General features: G+C 33.0%; 3 non-coding genes across 3 annotated transcripts; all 3 read left to right on the top strand.

The window, feature by feature from the left end:
• The first annotated feature begins 12,796 nt into the window (after positions 1-12,796).
• TRNAV-AAC (transfer RNA valine (anticodon AAC)) lies at positions 12,797-12,869 on the top strand. The gene has a single exon. It is a non-coding gene; the product is annotated as a tRNA-Val (tRNA).
• Positions 12,870-13,103: 234 nt separating this feature from the next.
• TRNAV-UAC (transfer RNA valine (anticodon UAC)) lies at positions 13,104-13,176 on the top strand. The gene has a single exon. It is a non-coding gene; the product is annotated as a tRNA-Val (tRNA).
• A 6,012-nt stretch (positions 13,177-19,188) lies between these two features.
• Positions 19,189-19,261, top strand: TRNAV-UAC (transfer RNA valine (anticodon UAC)). Its single transcript has one exon. It is a non-coding gene; the product is annotated as a tRNA-Val (tRNA).
• Positions 19,262-19,352: the final 91 nt, after the last annotated feature.

Raw genomic sequence — 19,352 nt, 5'->3', positions numbered from 1 at the left:
CAAAATTTATTTATTTGCTCTTAAAAAATATTAATTATTTGTATTCATTCCAACTTGTGAGCGCAGTTATTTTATCTGTAATTACTCTAAAATTATAAATATTCTAAACACCTTTCTTCTATACAGTTATTATAAATTGTTACTGTAGTGTATGTATCTATTAAATAGATATGTATGAACATTGACAACATGATATGACGTGCAGCCCTGCTCGGAGCTGGTGTAGTGGTGAGCCAGTGCATGTTAAATAACCCTTGAGTTTCTTACAAACATTACAGTTACTTAATGGTTTATTAAGAATAGTTTTATGTATGTATTGAGTAAATGCAATACGTGTATTTCAAATAAAATATCAAGGAATGTAAATTAGTATTTTATTCGATTATATCCATATTTTTAACAATGACAGTCAACAACTCTGTTGCCTGGAGACTTGATATCCAACAGTATAAATAGTATGTATCTATATGTTTCATATAAAATGCATCGTACCTATAATATCTCATATTTTATAAAGATTATTTTTTTATACTGTGTGGAGACAAAATTACGAGTTATAAAGACGCTTATGATTATTTACTATTTACTATACAAACAATATTTTATACGAGTATATTTATCAACAAATTCGAACTTTCTAGAAGTGAGTACCTACAAAGTACTCATTTTTTAGTAACAGTTTCATGATTCCATAATATGAGTTTTGTAATTTCCAACCAAGTTGTTAATAAAATTTTGTTAATTATATGGTTCGATTATTATAAATGCTTCAAAAAATAGTTTATTTTTTTCGCAAAATATACAAAGCAATTTAATCATTTTAAAAGTACAACTACCGTCTGCTTACAAACTGTTGAAGGTACAAATGGAAAAAAATCTATTACAATTAAAAAAATACGAATATTTATTTCAGTCGCAGGGAGTTTTGGTATTAGTAGAGATGTCAACAATAATTTTAGTTCATTTAAAAGAACAAGTCATATTACAATGAGTCATAGGCATTCATATTTTTCTTATAATTAGTCAGACTAATTATATTGCATTTTCAATAATAAAAAAATAAAAAAGTGGGCAGCGAGACAGCAACTTGACCACCGCGAGGGACTCGAACCCTCTACCTTCGGCGTTCGCTCCGAAGCAACAGGGCTCTTCCACCGAGCCGCGCGGCGATGCTAATGGACGTTGAAATTCTGACGACATTCAGATTTTGCACAAACTACGCATGCGCCAATACGTACAGAATTATGGCTTTCGGAGATACCTTTGCCAAACTTATTGTAATAATCATTGTAAATATGCAAAGAAATAAGAAATAACTTAGTATAAGTTTCATCTCGCTTCACTGAGTCTAGAAGTGCACTAACTATTGATATTATAACCACAACAAAAAGTTCTCAAAGTTGATTGAAGCCTACCAATTCTCACTTAGTCGTCGCGGTGGACTATTGCCTAAATCCATCACACTCTGAAGGAAGACCGTGCCCAACAGAGGGACGGAAGATAATGATGTACAAATTATCGATCCCACCGCATGGTAGACCGGAAGCTGCCCAAAGCAATGCTTCAACTTAGCAGGATACATATCGTAATCACGTTTAGGCTTGTTGGATTCATGTCGATAAGTAGGTACTTACCATCTGTTTTAGTACAAAAAGTTCATAAGGCTAAACAAAAGGTTCTGAGAGGAGATGAATGTAAGTTCAAATCGATTCAAATCAAATCTGCAAGAACATAGTATTTTACTAGGATCTTAAATTTATAAGAAGTATCTTATGTTCTACCACATTGGACGTGCAAAATTTATGTATCTTGTTTATTTGTTAAAATATTAGTTCTGTAAATACAAAGGCATACGTGGTAATATATTTCAGTGTTATATAAAAAAATAAAATAAAGAAGCAATTTAATTACAAATCAAAATCCCGACTGCACTAAAAAGGCTGAAGTAGAATTTCCAAAAACAGTGAAATAGGCGTTTCATTATTTTTATCCAGAAAGCCAAATATAAAGTTTTATAGTAGGTATCTGCTTCAAAAACAAAAGATGTTCAAACAATATAATTCTATTTTATCCTCGTAGTGCTCATTTACGCTATATAAGGAACTTATATTTTAAATTCCAGCACACTACAGTTCAGCGGTTTCCCTTTGCGTTGATCTCCGGCACAGCAACTTAGTCTTTAGTCAGACAGTTATCTCGATGTCATATGTATACGAGTATTTTATATATCTTACCATTTACGCTTATAAAATATATAACTTCAGTAATTTAAAGTTTCAGTCATTATTGTTTGCTTCAACATTGACGGATGTCCAAATGAACTTTTAACCCTTATTTTACCCCCTATGGGGTTGATCTCGGATTTTATAGTAGTTGCTTCAAAATTAAAGGATTTCAAACAAACTGTCATCCCCTTTTTTACCCACTTAAGGGTAGAATTTCCGAAAGGCCTTTCTTAGTACCTATTTACGCTATATAGCGAACCCATGCGCAAAATTTCAGAACTATAAGTTGACCTGTTTTGGCTGTACGTTGATTTCTGAAAACTGAAAAAGTCATTTAGTTAGTCAGTCAGTCAGTCACCTTGCTGTTATATATATACAAATATGTTTTTATAATTTCCGATTAATTTCCTTTCATTTGACACCCTACTCGATAGGTTCGGTTAACTTTTTTTTTTAATTTGTTACTATTTCGCGCCAAAAATCCGCCATATTGATTTTTTTCAACACCTCTCTAAGGCCACTCGGGTCAGTGTGACGAATATAATAACATCTTAATTGTCGAAATTCATCCAGCAGTTTGTTAGACCCGACTAAATAAAGAAAGACAAACATACTCGCGAAAAACATAACCCTTCCTTGCTTAATACTATATTCAATAATAAAAATATTTTAATACAATAAAATAATTGATAGTACCCATAGAATGTTTCCTTAAATTAAGTTGGAGTAAATACAAATCACGATATATTTATAAGGAAAAAATAAATTTTAAGAAATGAAATTTCTAAATTTATTTACAATAAACACTCGTAAAATCTATGTTATATTTTAAAAATGAAAAATAAAAGAAAAAAGTGTCACTTCTGTGAGTAACGCCTCGGGCTGGACTCGAACCAGCGACCTAGGACACGGGTGTCCACTGCTCTACCACTAAAGCTACCGAGGCTGTGTAAATTGTAACGAACTTATCGTACAGTACTGACGTGTTTTCGAACACTGTTATGAATAAATTTAATAAATGACAATAAAATATTATTATAAAAGGAATTTCACGTTGGATGCAATATTACAAAATGATTTCTCTATTGTAAATGCTAGTGGTTATTTAAATTTATGATTGTAATATTTTTTATTTACAATAGTATAACATTTTAACAAAGTAAAATTTGCGAAGATGAAAGATTTAATTTATAATATTAATTTATTTATTATTATTAGCCAAAGCACCAGAGGGCATTGAATATATTTATTATACTAAGATAAAAATCATATGATGAGGAAATAAAATAAAATTATAATTAAAAATGACAAAAGAGGTCAAGACCGCTTCAATGTAAGTTTGGGGGTTAAGGTACGGGTCGTCTCTTTAGACCAGCGAGACGAGACTGGTTTCATGAGATTAGTGCTTCAACGAACAAGCGCTGCATCTGAATGTGCGCCCCCTTAGACCAGCGGGGCGAGACTGGCTTCCATCGAAGCGACGGACCTCCGCCAGTACAGCGAGGGAAGTTGTATTTATACCGCCAATGTAAAAAATTTTGGTAGCGCGTTTCAGGATCGGGCGAAAAAATGATTGTTTTATCTTTTGAAATTATTTTGTTCTACCGGAGTGTTGTTCTATAGCCCTTTGAAGTGTAAAAAAGTATATTTAACAATAAAATAATAGGAAACAAAATATTTTAGGTATGTATATTGATCGTTCTGTATGTTTAAGCGTTATACTTATTGTAGGTATATATCTATAAATATACGTTAACATTTTTATTTTTATAATGATGGGATTATTTCATTTTCCCCTGTAGGAAACCTTACAAATTAAAAATAAATAAAATAAAAGAATATATTGATTTAACGAATTTCAAAACATATGCCGCTAATTATGCAGTTGATAAAGTAAACATATTAAAATTTGTGGACTGGTCAAGGTGTCCATTATTTGAAATCAAACAACACATTTTAGATGTTAATAAAACAGAAATGTAGGCATAATGCGTAATATAATACCAACCCTTTTCTCCCTTTCGTTTGTAAGGCTGGACACAAACGTGACGTATCCATTCCGGTCTATGCCAAACCGTACCGGTACGGCGACCGGAAAATACGAGTAGTAGGTATTATACACAGACTACGATACAGAGCACACGAAATATTCCAGATGTGTATTACACAATTTACATTAGTTTTTTAACAATATTAGTATAATATCAATCAAAAACTAAGTTATTTCGGTAAACGACACTTATCACTTTACATAATGGATTATGTATATATAAATACGTGAACCAAAAACATTGTACGCGTTTTTACGAAAATTACGCGGACGGACTAGTATGAAACTTGCCACAGTTATAGTTTATATACCGGCGAAGTGCTGTAGGACTACCATGAGTTTACAAAAGTATTACTCGCTAGCGACTGCGTAAAATAAATGTATGAAAAATTGTACAGCGCCTCTGGTGGTTACTCGTAAAACTAAAATCCGTAGTGACGTAACTCGATACGTAAAAAACCTATCGAAATCAAATCGCTAGCGAATGTCATTATGATCTATTGCCATACAAATTCGGTCCCATGAGTCATTAATTTGACAGACGTTGTCAAGAAATACCGTAACGATAGTAATTATGTTATTCACTAGCAAAATGACAATAGTTTTCTATTTACCATTTCTATAGTGGCGTTTCTATGCCAACTCATGGTAATGCTACAGAATGCTAATATGTTATTTTAAACGACGCATAGAAAGTACTTAAGGCAATCAATGAAAAAAAAAAACATTTCACACACTACCACGGACTTGACACAAACACATAGGTACACATACAATTCACAAACTATGTAATCAATATTTTCCTATACAATGACACATTGACATTAAGGAAAATGACACATTGACCTTATTATATTTTATTATGAAAAAACATTAACACAACCACACCCTACAACCGACATGGATGCAAATTAAGCGAAGGTGCTTAGCTCACAAATAGATACTCTTTTGTAGGGGTTGAAATATTGTTTGAACATCTTTTGATTTTGAAGCAGATGCCTACTATGAAACTTTTAATTTGGCTTTCTGGATAAAAATAATGAACGCTTATTTCACCGTTTTTATCATAGACTAGATGACCCGGTGAACTTCGTACCACCTAATTATGAGTGACTATCTGTACCTCGTGGTTTCACTCGTGTAATTTATGTATTATGTCCATAAACTACTGGTAAATATTAGGAAATGGCCACAGGAGAACAGGAAAATAAAAAATACAATTAAATAAAATTCACTCTACCTCTCTGCACTCTGTTATTTTTTTACCGACTTCAAAAAGGAGGTGGTTATCAATTCGGCCGGTATCTTTTTTTTATGTATGTACACGAATTACTCCGCCGTTAGTGAACCGATTTTAATAATTATTTTTTTATTGTGTTATCATTCATTGTAGGTTCTAATGAAATTACAAAGTCAGTTCATCATTGACTATTTAAGGGTCTGATAATGTGGCTCGGAGACAAAATATGTAACTCCTCAACCGATGGGAATAATTGAGTCGTGTTTGAAGATATTTGGTGTAGGAGGTTCTAATGAAATTGCAAATCATTGACTATTTAGTTAGGTTAGGTTGGAACACATAAGACAATATAAAACTAAGCGGGCAGGGCGCGGTAGCGCCCTGCGAGCGGGCGGTTCCAATCAATGTAAATTCAGACCGTACCTTAATTCATGATCACGTTTATACAATTTTATATTGTATTAATATAAATGTTATTATGTCATCACTAAAAAGGGTAAAAAAAATTTTAACAAAAAATACAACCGACTTCTATGTCACTACATAGTAAAAAATAATTCAAATAAATGTTGGTTTAGTACATATTTCTGAAGTCGGCGCTCAATATATTTCGTTCGAATTACTTTTTACTTTGTAGTGACATAGAAGTCGGTTGTATTTTTTGTTATTTTTTTTTACAAACACGCGAAAAGAAGTACCTATAACTTCAATAACGGTTTTTTTTAAAGAAAGTTTATTTACTTATAGTACTCTAATCGGGTTGTTGAATAGCTAAAAATGCTGAAACAGGTGTGTAAATAGAAAGGCGATTTATAACAGTCTTAAGGGTTGATCTAAAAAAACAAACAGTGACTCAGATGCTTCATTATGTCTTATGATAATTTTCTTAGTGCTCCAAATTAACGGATATTAAATTAAAGTTCCATACCCGATTAAACGACCCTAAAGGTTGATTTTCCAAAAACGGTGAAAAATGTGTTCTATTATTTTGAATCAAAAAGCTAAATTCCAATTTTCATAGACTTTGCTTCAAAATCTGCCAATTTCTAAACGAAGTGTCTTCTAAAGCCAAATGCAAATTTTTACAGTTTTTGCTTCCAAATTAACGGATTTTAATATAAAATTCCAACCCCTACTTAACCAACTTAAGGGTTGATTTTGCAAATATCGTAAAATAGATATTTAATTACTTTCTATCGAAATCCTATCAAATACCAATTTTCATATAGATTTGCATCAAAACTGGGGGACTTTAATACAAACTTTCAACTCTTATTTATTCACGGAAACGCGGTCGAACAGGATAAAAAGTATCTTATGTCCGTCTCCTGGTTCTAAGCTACCTCTCCACCAATTTTCAGTCAAATTGGTTCAGCCGTTGTTGAGTTATAAAATGCTTCACGAAAACGCGGTCGAACGGGATAAAAAGTATCCTATGTCCTTTTCCTGCTTCTAAGCTACCTCTCGATTAATTTTCAGTCAAATTGGTTCAGCCGTTCTTGAGTTATAAAATGACTTCACGGAAACGCGGTCGAACGGTATAAAAAGTATCCTATGTCCGTTTCCTGGTTCTAATCTACCTCTTTACCAATTTTCAGCTAAATCGGTTCAACCGTTCTTGAGTTATAGAATGACTTCAAGGAAACGCGGTCGAACGGGATAAAAAGTATCCTATGTCCGTCTCCTGGTTCTAAGCTACCTCTCCCCCAATTTTCAGCCAAATCGGTTCAGCCGTTCTTGAGTTATAAGTGGAGTAACTAACACGACTTTCTTTTATATATATAGATATAGGATGCCAAAGATACACAATGTAAGCTTAAGCGCATTACCAAAATTGATATGTGTATGTGTGCGTAATAGTGTTGTTACCTTCATACTTTTTATCGATTGACATCCAGTATTAATTTGATGAGCCTGCCGTGGCAACGTAGCTTTCGTATCCAAATTATTACACAAATTACTAAAATACCATATTTTCATAGATGATTATTTATTAATATTATAAAACAAGTATTATGATATACAAATTAATACGACGACTTCCTTGGTATAAACTATTTTTCCTCAAAATGTTTGTTACATATTACCGATGATTTAATAGGAGTCCATTCTGGTCGATTTATTATTCTTATCCACTTTTCACGTACCTCACTTGATCGACTTGGTATCCTTGAAAAGATATAGGTGATACAAATATTATTCGAGTTATAATACCATTAAAATTCAGAATATGTAAATTCAGTTACAATACGTCAACAAAGTTTACTTTTATACTACTTTTGTGATGCATGAAATGATCTTTATTATATTATCGACACATTATCGATATAATATGACGTCACCATTTTGTCAAGCCCTAGCGTAAATAAATAATTTAATTCTCGTATATATTTTGGTAACTTGTCATCTATCTATGAAATATATGTATTTATTTATTTGTGATAAATGAATATAAAATTGTAACAACTATGTATGAAACCAATTAATATGAAATTTGACCAAATATTGCTTAAAAACCTGGGATAGAAAAATCGCTTTTACCCGTGAAACGTATACTTCCGTGGATTATTTTTCCTTGTAACGGTACACTTGACAATAGAGCAAGACACCCTTGTAACAAAAACTCAGCAATATATTAATACTAGTATTAATTTTGGTAAAATAATAAAACGCGCCGTAGTCTGGGGAGCTTACGCCGTCACTTTTCTTGACATCTCTTTCTCTCTAGTAGATTGTCTACATGAGTTGACATATGTTTTTCTCATGCTTGGTTTTTATAATTCTACGTCGGTCTTTTCAATGCAGTCAGGTTTTTGGTTTTTTAATTTAATTACTTGCTATTGTTTTTTTGGGCGATATACAGTCCTTTCCCTGATTTCTATAATAGTCGCCTAGCATATAATATGTCTAAATCTTAGTAAATAGGCCCCTAATAATATTTTTTTTCGTGTAGAAAAAATTACATAAACCATAATTATGGTCGAATTTCGTTCACTGGCACACTAGTTTATATCAAAGCGCCAGAAAAGAAAGTAACTAAAAATCTCATCAATCAATTGTTAAATAAAATGTTCTTTGGATAGCGATACTAGTATCAAATGTCGCTCTTATTCTTTAATCAAATAATACCGGATTCCAACAAAATCCGGAACCGTCCGAAATACAATATGCAATCACTTAGTGTGCGCTGCTTAAAATCGAAGTGGGGTTGAAATCTCCCTCCCTGTGAGCAGGGAAGGGGACTGTGAATCCAGTTGCCAGTTTAGAAACTTTCCATATTTTAAAGGAAACTGCAGTAGGGTTTGAAATAAATGTTAAATGAGGTATTTTTATAATACTGAACATAAGGAATTCGTATCGTCAAATCATAACATCAGGATGATATGATGACCTTGGTTTGATTTTTTTCTATGGCAGGAGCGATATTGCATCAAACAATCGCATCAGGATTGCTTACTCACAATTACAAAATAAATACTCGCATAATTGTTTCGTCAATTAATCTAATTCCATCATGAAGAAGTTCTATGTTACAGTGGAAGGGTATGCGGCTGACATCACAGACGAGGACTGTGGCTGATATCATTATCTGTGATCAGTTTCTGATCGGTTCAGGCAGAACCTTTTCTTTATGAAGTTGGTAAAAAATATCCATGGACGGCAGTGACCACCTAATTTATTCTTTATTGGAGTTTACTCCTTAAGAAACGATTTGAGTTATAAGGCCCGGTACGGAAATTTTATGAGGAGTAAAATCAAGTGTAACACGAAAAGTTGAGGCGTAACGTAGAAAGAGACAAACATATATATGTGTAGGATTGAATGTGTAAAAGAATGAGATGGAATACATTACACAGCGTATCTCATTCTCGGGGTCTCCTCTTTGCGCGATACTTCGTAGTCTCACTGTATAGTTCACTACCTCCAGTCTGAGAGTTGAATGTGTGCGTATGTTTGCACGTGTGTGTTGCGCGCCTGCGTATTACGAAGTTTTGCCACAACTAATTCAAAGTGAAAGAAATCAATCATCCTAAAATTGGATATGTATAAATTGAACACAATTATTATTATGTAAGAAAGAATCTTTTTCTACTCGGGTTTTACACCGGTATTTTAGAGTCCAAGTACGGGCAACAGCCAAGTATCTTGTTACTCTGACGAATTTATTTAAGTACTTTAATTTGTTAATTGCTTATTAATGTTGACATATTTAAAAATCGCCGAACAATAGATGCTGTGTCTAAGACTGTGGATTTTTGTAACTCTATGAAGATGGATTTTCGTAAATCTAATTCTCGGATGGATGTATGAAGGTTTTTTGGTATGATTCCAGTAGATGATAAAATTATAGGAACTATTCTAACTATATTCTGGTGCCACATATCTTTTATTTCGTCTGCTAGCGGTAAGTATTTTTGAATTTAGTCGAAATGTTTTTGTTTCACATAGTCAGTGTTCGGGATGGAGATGTCAATGAGATAAGTTGTTTTAGTTAATTTAAGTGTTAATGTAATATCCGGTCTATTGCAGTTAATTGTCTTGTCGGTAATAATATCTCGGTCCCAATATAACTTTACGGCATTGTTTTCTAAAACGTTTTTTGGTGAATATTTGTAATATGGGACTTTGTCGTTGATAAGTTTATATTTAAGTGCTAGATACTGATGTATTTGTTTTGCAACATTGTTATGTCTATTTATATAATCTTTACCAGCTAATACTTTACATCCACCCGTTATGTGATCTATTGTTTCATTCGTTAAATTGCATAATCTACATTTGTCATTTATTATACTACTATCTTTTAATATGTGTTTCGAATAATTTCTAGTTTTAATTATTTGATCCTGAATGGCAATTATAAATCCTTCAGTCTCTGCAAAAATGTTTCCTTTCATTAACCAACAATTAGATGCTTCCCTATCGATATGTTCTAGTTCGATATTGTGCGGGTGTTTGCTATGTAATGATTTTTTTTTCCAATTTTCTATTTTAACTTCCTGCTTTACTATTTTATTTTCAGGTTTAAAATTCTTATCTTTAAACTGTAGTGGTGTTCCTGATGTGGGTATATCTGTAATTGCTTTATGTAATAAACTATCTTTAGCTTTGGTTAAAAAGTAAGTACGAAGATTTTCTATTTGTTTATAATGTAATGTAATGTTAATATCGATAAATCCGCGACCTCCTAGTTTCCTTTCAAGCGTAAATCTTTCAACTGCGGAGTGTATGTGATGAATGTGATGTTTGTATGCTGTTGTTCTTGTAAGTGTGTTAAGAGCTTCCAAATCTGTCTCGGACCATTTAACAATACCAAAAGAATAAGTCAAGATGGGAACGGCATAAGTATTAACTGCTTTAACTTTATTCCTAGCAGATAAGCAAGTTTTAATTTTTTTATTTAATCGTTGTTTGTATAATTCAGTTTTATTATTATTATTATTATTATTATTATTATTTATATTATTTTGTAACATACTTTATGTAATACGCATTATTGAAGTAATATAAATAATCCGAATAATTACAGATATATGTTTGTTTCTCTTATCATTTTAGCAGATGCGTTCATTTACCCTTTTTTTCTATTCGATATATATCATAATTATCGTTCGTAAGGAGTAAACTCCAATCGTGCGTCGTAGCTGACACACATACACTTTTTTACTTTAATCTTATAAAAATATAGCAAATACCTTCTTAACAACATTATTCTCTGTCGTTGTTAAGGGGGCGAGCGTGAATGAGGATAAGGGAAAAATGAGGAACGTGAACCTTATTATTCTGTATTCGTACCGAATGGATTTATATGTGGTCTTCACCGCTAGAGAAAGTGAGTAAGGCTTAGATGCGGGAGGTAATTTAAATTGACTTAAGTGTGACGATAATTAATGTTGAATATAATCTACAAACTTGACGTAACAGGCTAACAAATAGCTTTTTTATAATATAGGAGGAACAGACGAGCATGCAGTCCACCTGATGGTAAGTGACTACTGCCGCCCATGGACATCTGTAATCAACCCCAGATAGGATTAGATATTCCTACCTAACGTCGGCCACTGATGTGCTGCTACCCCTCAGGACAAAGCCTCTGAAAGAAGAACGCCCGGAAAAGTATGTCTCCCTTACCTCACCCTTCGAAACAGAACACCGCAGCTGTTATTAGCCGGAAATAGGCGTTGCGGCGGTGCTGACGGAGTCTATCCACAAAGGTTCAAAAAGCTCACTACGAAAAAAAAAAACGTCAAAGTCAAAGTCCTCGTTTGCTTGTTTATATGATAAAATGTGATTCTTGAAAGCAGAAGGTACGTATCACTTGTCTGTTGGCGCATGCGTACTTGTGAAAACTGTGAATGTCGTCAGAATTTCAACGTTCACAGACATTGCCGCGTAGCCCAATGGGAACGGCCCAGTTGTTGGTACTGGAGATTGTGGGTTCGAATCCCACCGCGGTGGCGCACGTCATATGAAGTTGTTATTGTCTCGAAGCCGACGTTGCTTTTTTTATATATTTATATGTATATTTTATATTTGTAATTATTATCTAATTAAAATTACTAAGCTCACGTCTATTTCTATGGAATTAAAGCTCAGGACATTATGTATAATCGTATGTAGTCTTTATTGTTGGACAAACATCCACCTAAGTTGTTTACGCTTACAATAATTTTATAAGGGATACGAAAACTAGTAATATTTCACTCATAATACACACAAAAGTTAAAAATAAATAGGAAATGTATTCAAACTTGTTTTTTTATAAATGAAACTTTTTTTATTCTTAATAGTACACAATTATAACAAAGTGAAATTTGTGAAGCTAATTGATACAATTCTATACATTTCTCCATACAAATGCATTTTTTGTAATTGTCAAGTATATGCTAGATGAAAAACAAAAGACATCTAGCGGGAATTTCCTTTACTAAATGCATCACTAGAAGAGCAGAGAAGTTTACACTCAAAGCTCGTCATGTAAGTCAGTCCTTTGGCCATTAGAGGGCATTGCATGTATTTATTGTGGAATTCAAAAAATACTAATAGACTATTAAAAAACTCTTTCGTTTTTTTACTAATTATTAATACTTTAGGATATATTATTTGCTTTTATTATGTGGGTTAAGCTTACACTCATATTATAAGATATACAAAAACTACTCCTCCTCACATACAATGGTCCTTTCCAGGGTCGCTGGCTGGGAGAAAATGAAAGTAAATGTTAATATTAAAAAAATGGAAAACGTCAAAACAATTAAATAATCGAGATTTAAATCAACAGCCTCTATAGCTCAGAGGATAGAGCAATGGTCTAACAAGCCATGGGTCGGGAGTTCGATTCTCTCTGGAGGCATTTATCCTGTATGATTTTGATTTTGTTTTCCGTTTTTATGTGTTTTTCACATAGAAGAGATGGTTTTTCACTTTTATCTTTTTATAACGTGATACAATGTTTTTCTCATTTTATAATCTGATACAAATACTCGTGTAATAGAAAAAATGTCCTAAGGGCTACCCTGCACAGTACCGCGCATGCGCTGTAGCTAATGATCACACGCTATAGGATTTTTCGAAATTTAAAGCAACAGCCTCCATAGCTCAGGGGATAGAGCAATGGTCTTACAAACCATGGGTCGGGAGTTCGATTCTCTCTGGAGGCATTGATGATGCAGGTTGTATTTTTTGCTGTTTTTTGACTTTTCTCTTTTTATAATGTATTATAATGTACTATAAATAAAATATTACGTTTTATGTCAAATTGTGTGTAAAAAGAACAAACAAACAATTTGTTAAATTAAATTAAATTATTTAATAAATAATATTATAAATACTTAATAAATAATTAAGTGACATTAACCAGTTTCAACAACCTAACCAATCGTATGTAGGTAATATAAAAACATACTCGTATCACATCCGAAAAATAAAACAATATTTCTGTCGTCAAATTGTGTATTTGCCGCTGTCTTATTTCTTATCGTAAAATAAAGTATTTAAATTTGACCTTGGAAATAAAATTTTGTGTATAGATTGCTTAGCACATTTCTAATAAGAAGGCAAAATACGAAAATTCAGATTAATCGGATATATGGACTTTTTGAAACTGCACCCCTTCAGCCAATATGCTATGCTACTAACTCTATCCTGTCCTAAATACTATTAATGGTAAAGTTTGTGAGGATGGATTGATGTATACACCTTATAAGTGCATGAGAATAACATGTCGACTTTTTTTTTATAATATAGCAGTAGCAGACGAGCATGCAGTCCACCTGATGGTAAGTGGCTACTGCCACCCATGGACATCTGTAGTCAACCCCAGATAGGATTAGATATTCCTACCTAAGGTTTGACACAGATGCGCTGCTACACCTCAGGACTAAGCTGGAACTCCTCGGAAAAGTATGTCTCTCATACCACACCCTTTAATCCAGAACACAGCAGTGCTTAACACAGCTGTTATTAGGCAGAAATAGGTGTGGCGGGGGTGCCGCCGGAGTCAAACCACAAAGAGTTCTAAGACTTTCAAAAACTCTATCTGAAGCCACTTACATAGTCGCATCCAAAAGTTTCCGCGGAACGCAAGAACTTCACGCTAGGAACAGGTGTGGCGGTGGTGCTCCTCGAATTGTAGTGTTTGTTACACCTTTACCTAACATTAATAAACTTTCAGCACTTTTTCGTAAATCATCGAAATATGGCGAATGGGGAAGGAAAATAGTTTTAGTTTTAGTCAGTTTAGTTAGAAAAAATCAAACATATCTTTAATGTTTTTACGTTCCGTTTGTTAAGCGAGTTACAACCTATACCTAATGAAAACCTTGCAATTGCATCGAAAAGTTGTTTCAGCTACAAAATAAATCTAGTAAACAGGTACCTACATTCACAGTTATATTACTTACATCTTAAGTTATGCCTAACTTTTACATAACAGACTATTAGCCAAACCACTGCAGGTTTCAAATTTGAATACTAAACTATTTTCGTAACGTATTCATGATTTTAACATAAATGCAAACTTGCAAATTCGCATTACACTGTAATTTGTTATTCACCGCAGATCACAACGTTCAATTTCTAATATCATTTTTATTTACATATTTATTACGTAACAGAATTGAGGTAAATATAAAAAAATACATAAATAAAACATCTTCTAGAGATGTATTTGTGTACAACTAATTATATCTTTAGATTATTGCATTAAAATATTGCTATTTGTATATGCGGTAGGTAATGTGTACCTATAATTTTTCATATTCATTGTGTTTTGTAAGTTAAATCTCTAAAAATACTTAGTAACAAATTATTAATAAGTTAAGATTTCTAGTGCTTAACACTCCCATTATTAGGTAGAAATAGTGTGGTGGTGTGGCAGGTTTGAGCCACAAGGGCTTCTATTACCTTCTATATAATATAATGTAAAGTGTCTCCTCGCCTTGCAGGAAGCCTTCAACGTAACAACGCGGTACGAGCTGCCCGTGAGCAAGCAAGACATGGAGCAGGATGACAACCTGCAGTACAGCTGGCAGCAGCTGCAGGCCACCGCGCTCGCGTCGCACGTGCAGCTGCTGACCATGCAGCCGCAGTTCGAGGACGACCTCGAGAGCAACCTCGACCGGTCCAAGGAGGTTAACACGGAGTACTGTCATGAGTACAGGCGCGCGGGACCAATGCAACCAGGGCTAAGTCCCCGGGAAGCGTCTGATCGGTTGATAGATTGACAGATGGCGCTACAATTTGCGAAATAATATTTAACTACTACATTCCTATATTATTATTCCAAAATAAATGTACTTGCAATTCTAGTTTTTTGACATTTATTTCATAAAATTCTCTACATGAAGCACCCGGAGATTATTATTATATATTTTGATGTTTTTCGACTTAATTGATATTTTTAGTTAATTCATACACAATATAGGTAATTTAATTATTCGGCAAATAACTTGTTTACTTATTAAAAAATCCTTTATTTTGGAGAGAAAACGTAATTTTTTTATACATATAGATAATAAAGTATCTATTGAAATATTTTTGAACATAAAAGGTATTACGCAAAAGTTCAAAAGTAAAAAAAAAAAATCTCAAAGGTATGTGAAGTCTACCAATACGCACTTGGCCAGCGCGGTGAACTATGACCTAATCCTTCTCATTTTGAGAGGAGACCCGTGCCCAGCAGTGGGACATTAATGGGTTGTTGATGACACAAAAGTCCGCGACAGCATATACCTATCTTTTATGGATAACCCATAATAACTGTTATTACGTTTTAAAATATGGCATTAATGTTTAGGTGGTTATGATAGCTAAGCAAATCATAACGTGAGTAACACCTAGACAAACGAACCAATAAAAATTGTGAGATATATCAATGTTTTTTTAATTATAAAACGACACATGTACAATTTTGTCCCGTATGGTCCAGTGGCTGGGATAATCGGTTTTCACTCCAGGAGACCCGGGTTCGATTCCCGGTATGAGAACTAATGTTGCCACAATTGTCATTTTTTTCTATGGGTTTGTTGTATTTGATTAATGTATTTGATTGAATTCGTAGTACATACAATTTATTTTCATATATAAGCCGGTCTTAATATACATAAATTAAGTGGGAGATTTGTATTAGTTCCCGGAGAGATGAAATGTAGTGGACGTCTTAGATATTACAGTACGATAAACAAAACATATTACAAATGTATGTAAAGTTTAGGTATAAGTGATGACAACATAAATATGAATATAAATTTTCGCTTTATACAGAAATCAGTTCAGTGGAAGGAAGGGTAATTTTTATTTGATATTTGATGCAGCAACGTAAGTTTAAACCACTAATGAAATATAAAAAATATGCTTCATCGTATTCCCCGCTATCTGTCGTGAGGACATGGAACTCCTAGCGACGTGTACGAAGGTCTAGCTCTGCATGAACAATACTCCACCACCACCAGACAGATGGCGCTACAATTTGCGAAATAATATTTAATGGTTGAATTGCTTTATTGTAATTGCAATATAAATGTATTTGCAGTTCTATATATATTTACATTTTTTACATACAATAATGTACATTAGGCATCAGACAATTATTATTGTTTATTTCAATGTGTTTCGACTTAATTGATTTTTAGTCAATTCGTAGTTAAGACACAATATAGGTAATTTAATAATCAGGCAAATATCGTTAGAAAAATCCTTTATTTACGAGTGAAAACATGAATTTTAATACATCCCCGTATGTATGAGACGCTACACGTCGGTAAGATCCAATAATATCTTAAACAAATTAATTTAATGATAATAATTTGCTAGCATTACAAGTTATATTAATAACAACAAAACATATATATATATATATATATATATGTTTTGTTGTTATTAGATAGAAAAAAAAATAGATGTCGGTAAAGTCCCGCACCGGGGATCGAACCCGAGCCTCCCGGAGTGTAAACCAGGTATCCTAGCCACTAGACCATACGGGATATGAATGAAAGTATGTAAAGATGGGACATATTATTATTCATGTTAACCCATTAACGCACACCCTCACTTTTTTTGGATATCTTAATAATCTATGATACTAATATGTTCTGTGCCATAAAATTAAATGGTATATTATAGTAAAAGTTTTTGAAATTAATTATTTTTCGAGAAAACCCAAAAAAAATATGTGGCCATCATATACCGGCTAATTAATTTCAACCTTGAATGAAGATCCACTTCATTATTTATTATAACTTGTAAATTTTTGGATCTCAAAAAAATTGTATTACTGCCTTTTACGGGTCTTTATTCACTAATTTTCCCAGTGATCTGCGCGACCGAGACCACTTTTTTAACTTGCTTACAACTTGGGTCATAGGGGCAGTGGGGCTGGGGTGTATGTTAAGATAAGGGGTCATGGTAGACACAAAATCTCCTGTTTTAGTTAGGATGAAGTTGACTACGTGTGGTTAGGATGATGATATTGCAAGTAACGCTTCAGTCAAAACAATGAGCAGTATTGGGAATCTCCACCAAAGTTTGACCATCCTCAGTCCCCATAAGATCATTCCATTGGTTCTCGTTTATTAAGTCTAACTTCCAATAAGTGTAATTTTGTCGAAAATAATGAATTATATACAAATCTAAAACTTCACTACATCCATATTTACAAAAATGAAATGAAAAAATCATGTAAGACTGTAATTATAATTATGTAGTACTCTCAGACTAACAGACTAGTTTTACATTGTTAAACGACATGCGACATATGTTAATTGTTTAGAAACACACACAATATATGTCACTTTTCGAAATCATTCGCTGTGTCCCTGTGGCCCAATAGGAAGGGCCCGGTTGTTAGTATCGGAGGTTGCGGGTTCGAATCCCGCCAGGGAACACGCATATCACATGAAATTCCGCAAGACAGTTACGTTTTTGTATATTTTTTCGATTTTTGACATATTTTTTACTTATTGGTACTTTAATGGGGTAAAATGTAGACAATTTTATCGAAAATATACATTATTTTTCTCTAACCATTATGAAAATGTCTTAATTAAAAACTCAAAATATATGATATACAAAATGTTGTTAAATTCATTACAAAAATATTTCTAAATGCTTTAAATGCTCTAAATATTTTATAAATGCAAGAAAATAATAGTAAAAAAAATGAAATTTTGGTAAATCGTCCAACTTTTTTATTTTTTAGGTGTGTTTCTGAAATTCAACACCGTTCACCGATATTATTTAATTGTTCCTTATTATTAAACGATATATGCGAATATAAGACATTAAACACTTTAAATTGGATAAGGTAAAAATGATGGTAGTAAGAATATGACCCTTAAAAAAAAGCGTGTTAATATTCACTTGTTTCGATAAGTAGAGTAAATGCAATGGATCTACTACGAATCTATGTCGTAGCAATGCTACGAATATAGCTACGAAGTGCGTTTCATAGCTTCGCCGTACCAGGGGATAAGGAGTACTTGAGGTATTACTATGGACGATTATCTACTGATCTCTAATCTCTAAAACTAGGTGATGTAAAAATATGTTTTAATGAACGCCCCGTTAATTATCACACTACGCGGCAAGTTGTACATTAATAATATTGAGTGATCAACAACTTTTCGGTCCTTGTATGTCATAATGTCATTTAATTTTTTAATTTATTACTTTTGAATGACAATAGATTCTGACAATTGAAGAATTGAATACACGTAGTTTTTATAAATGTTTTGAGGTATTTGCAGTAGCAAAAAGCAAACTGCATCTTGAGTTGGTCCAAGTTCTCTTTGGAAATCAATCTTTACGTGTACGTACGTTAATATACGACCACTTAGAAGTAAACATCACATGCAATACAGATGTAAACGTGGTAATGAAAATAGAATAACAAACTTTATAAACCAAAAAATAAAACAACACAAAAAAGAGAATGTTATAGACATACTCTTGATTTATTTAAACGGTTTTTTTACATACTATCTATAACGCATGCCATTATAATATTTATAACAACAAACAGTAATATCAAAAAGCTTGAAAATAAATGGGAGGTTGGCAAACTAGAAACATAGAAAACATAGAAAAAATGTCTTAAGGGCTACCTTGCACAGTATCGCGCATGCGCTGTAGCTAATGATCACAGCCAATAGGAGTTTTCGAATTTTAAAGCAACAGCCTCCATAGCTCAGGGGATAGAGCAATGGTCTTACAAACCATGGGTCGGGAGTTCGATTCTCTCTGGAGGCGTGAGAATCATGTAGGACATGTTTTTGCTGTTTCTTCACTTTTCTCTTTTTATAATGTATTATAATGTACTATAAACAAAATATCATACATA

The sequence above is a fragment of the Epargyreus clarus genome, unplaced genomic scaffold, assembly GCF_041222505.1.
Source record: "Epargyreus clarus isolate Ecla_fem2 unplaced genomic scaffold, WU_Ecla_fem_2.2 ptg000007l, whole genome shotgun sequence".
NCBI classification, from domain to species: domain Eukaryota; kingdom Metazoa; phylum Arthropoda; class Insecta; order Lepidoptera; family Hesperiidae; genus Epargyreus; species Epargyreus clarus.
This window is presented reverse-complemented; position numbering and strand designations above follow the sequence as displayed.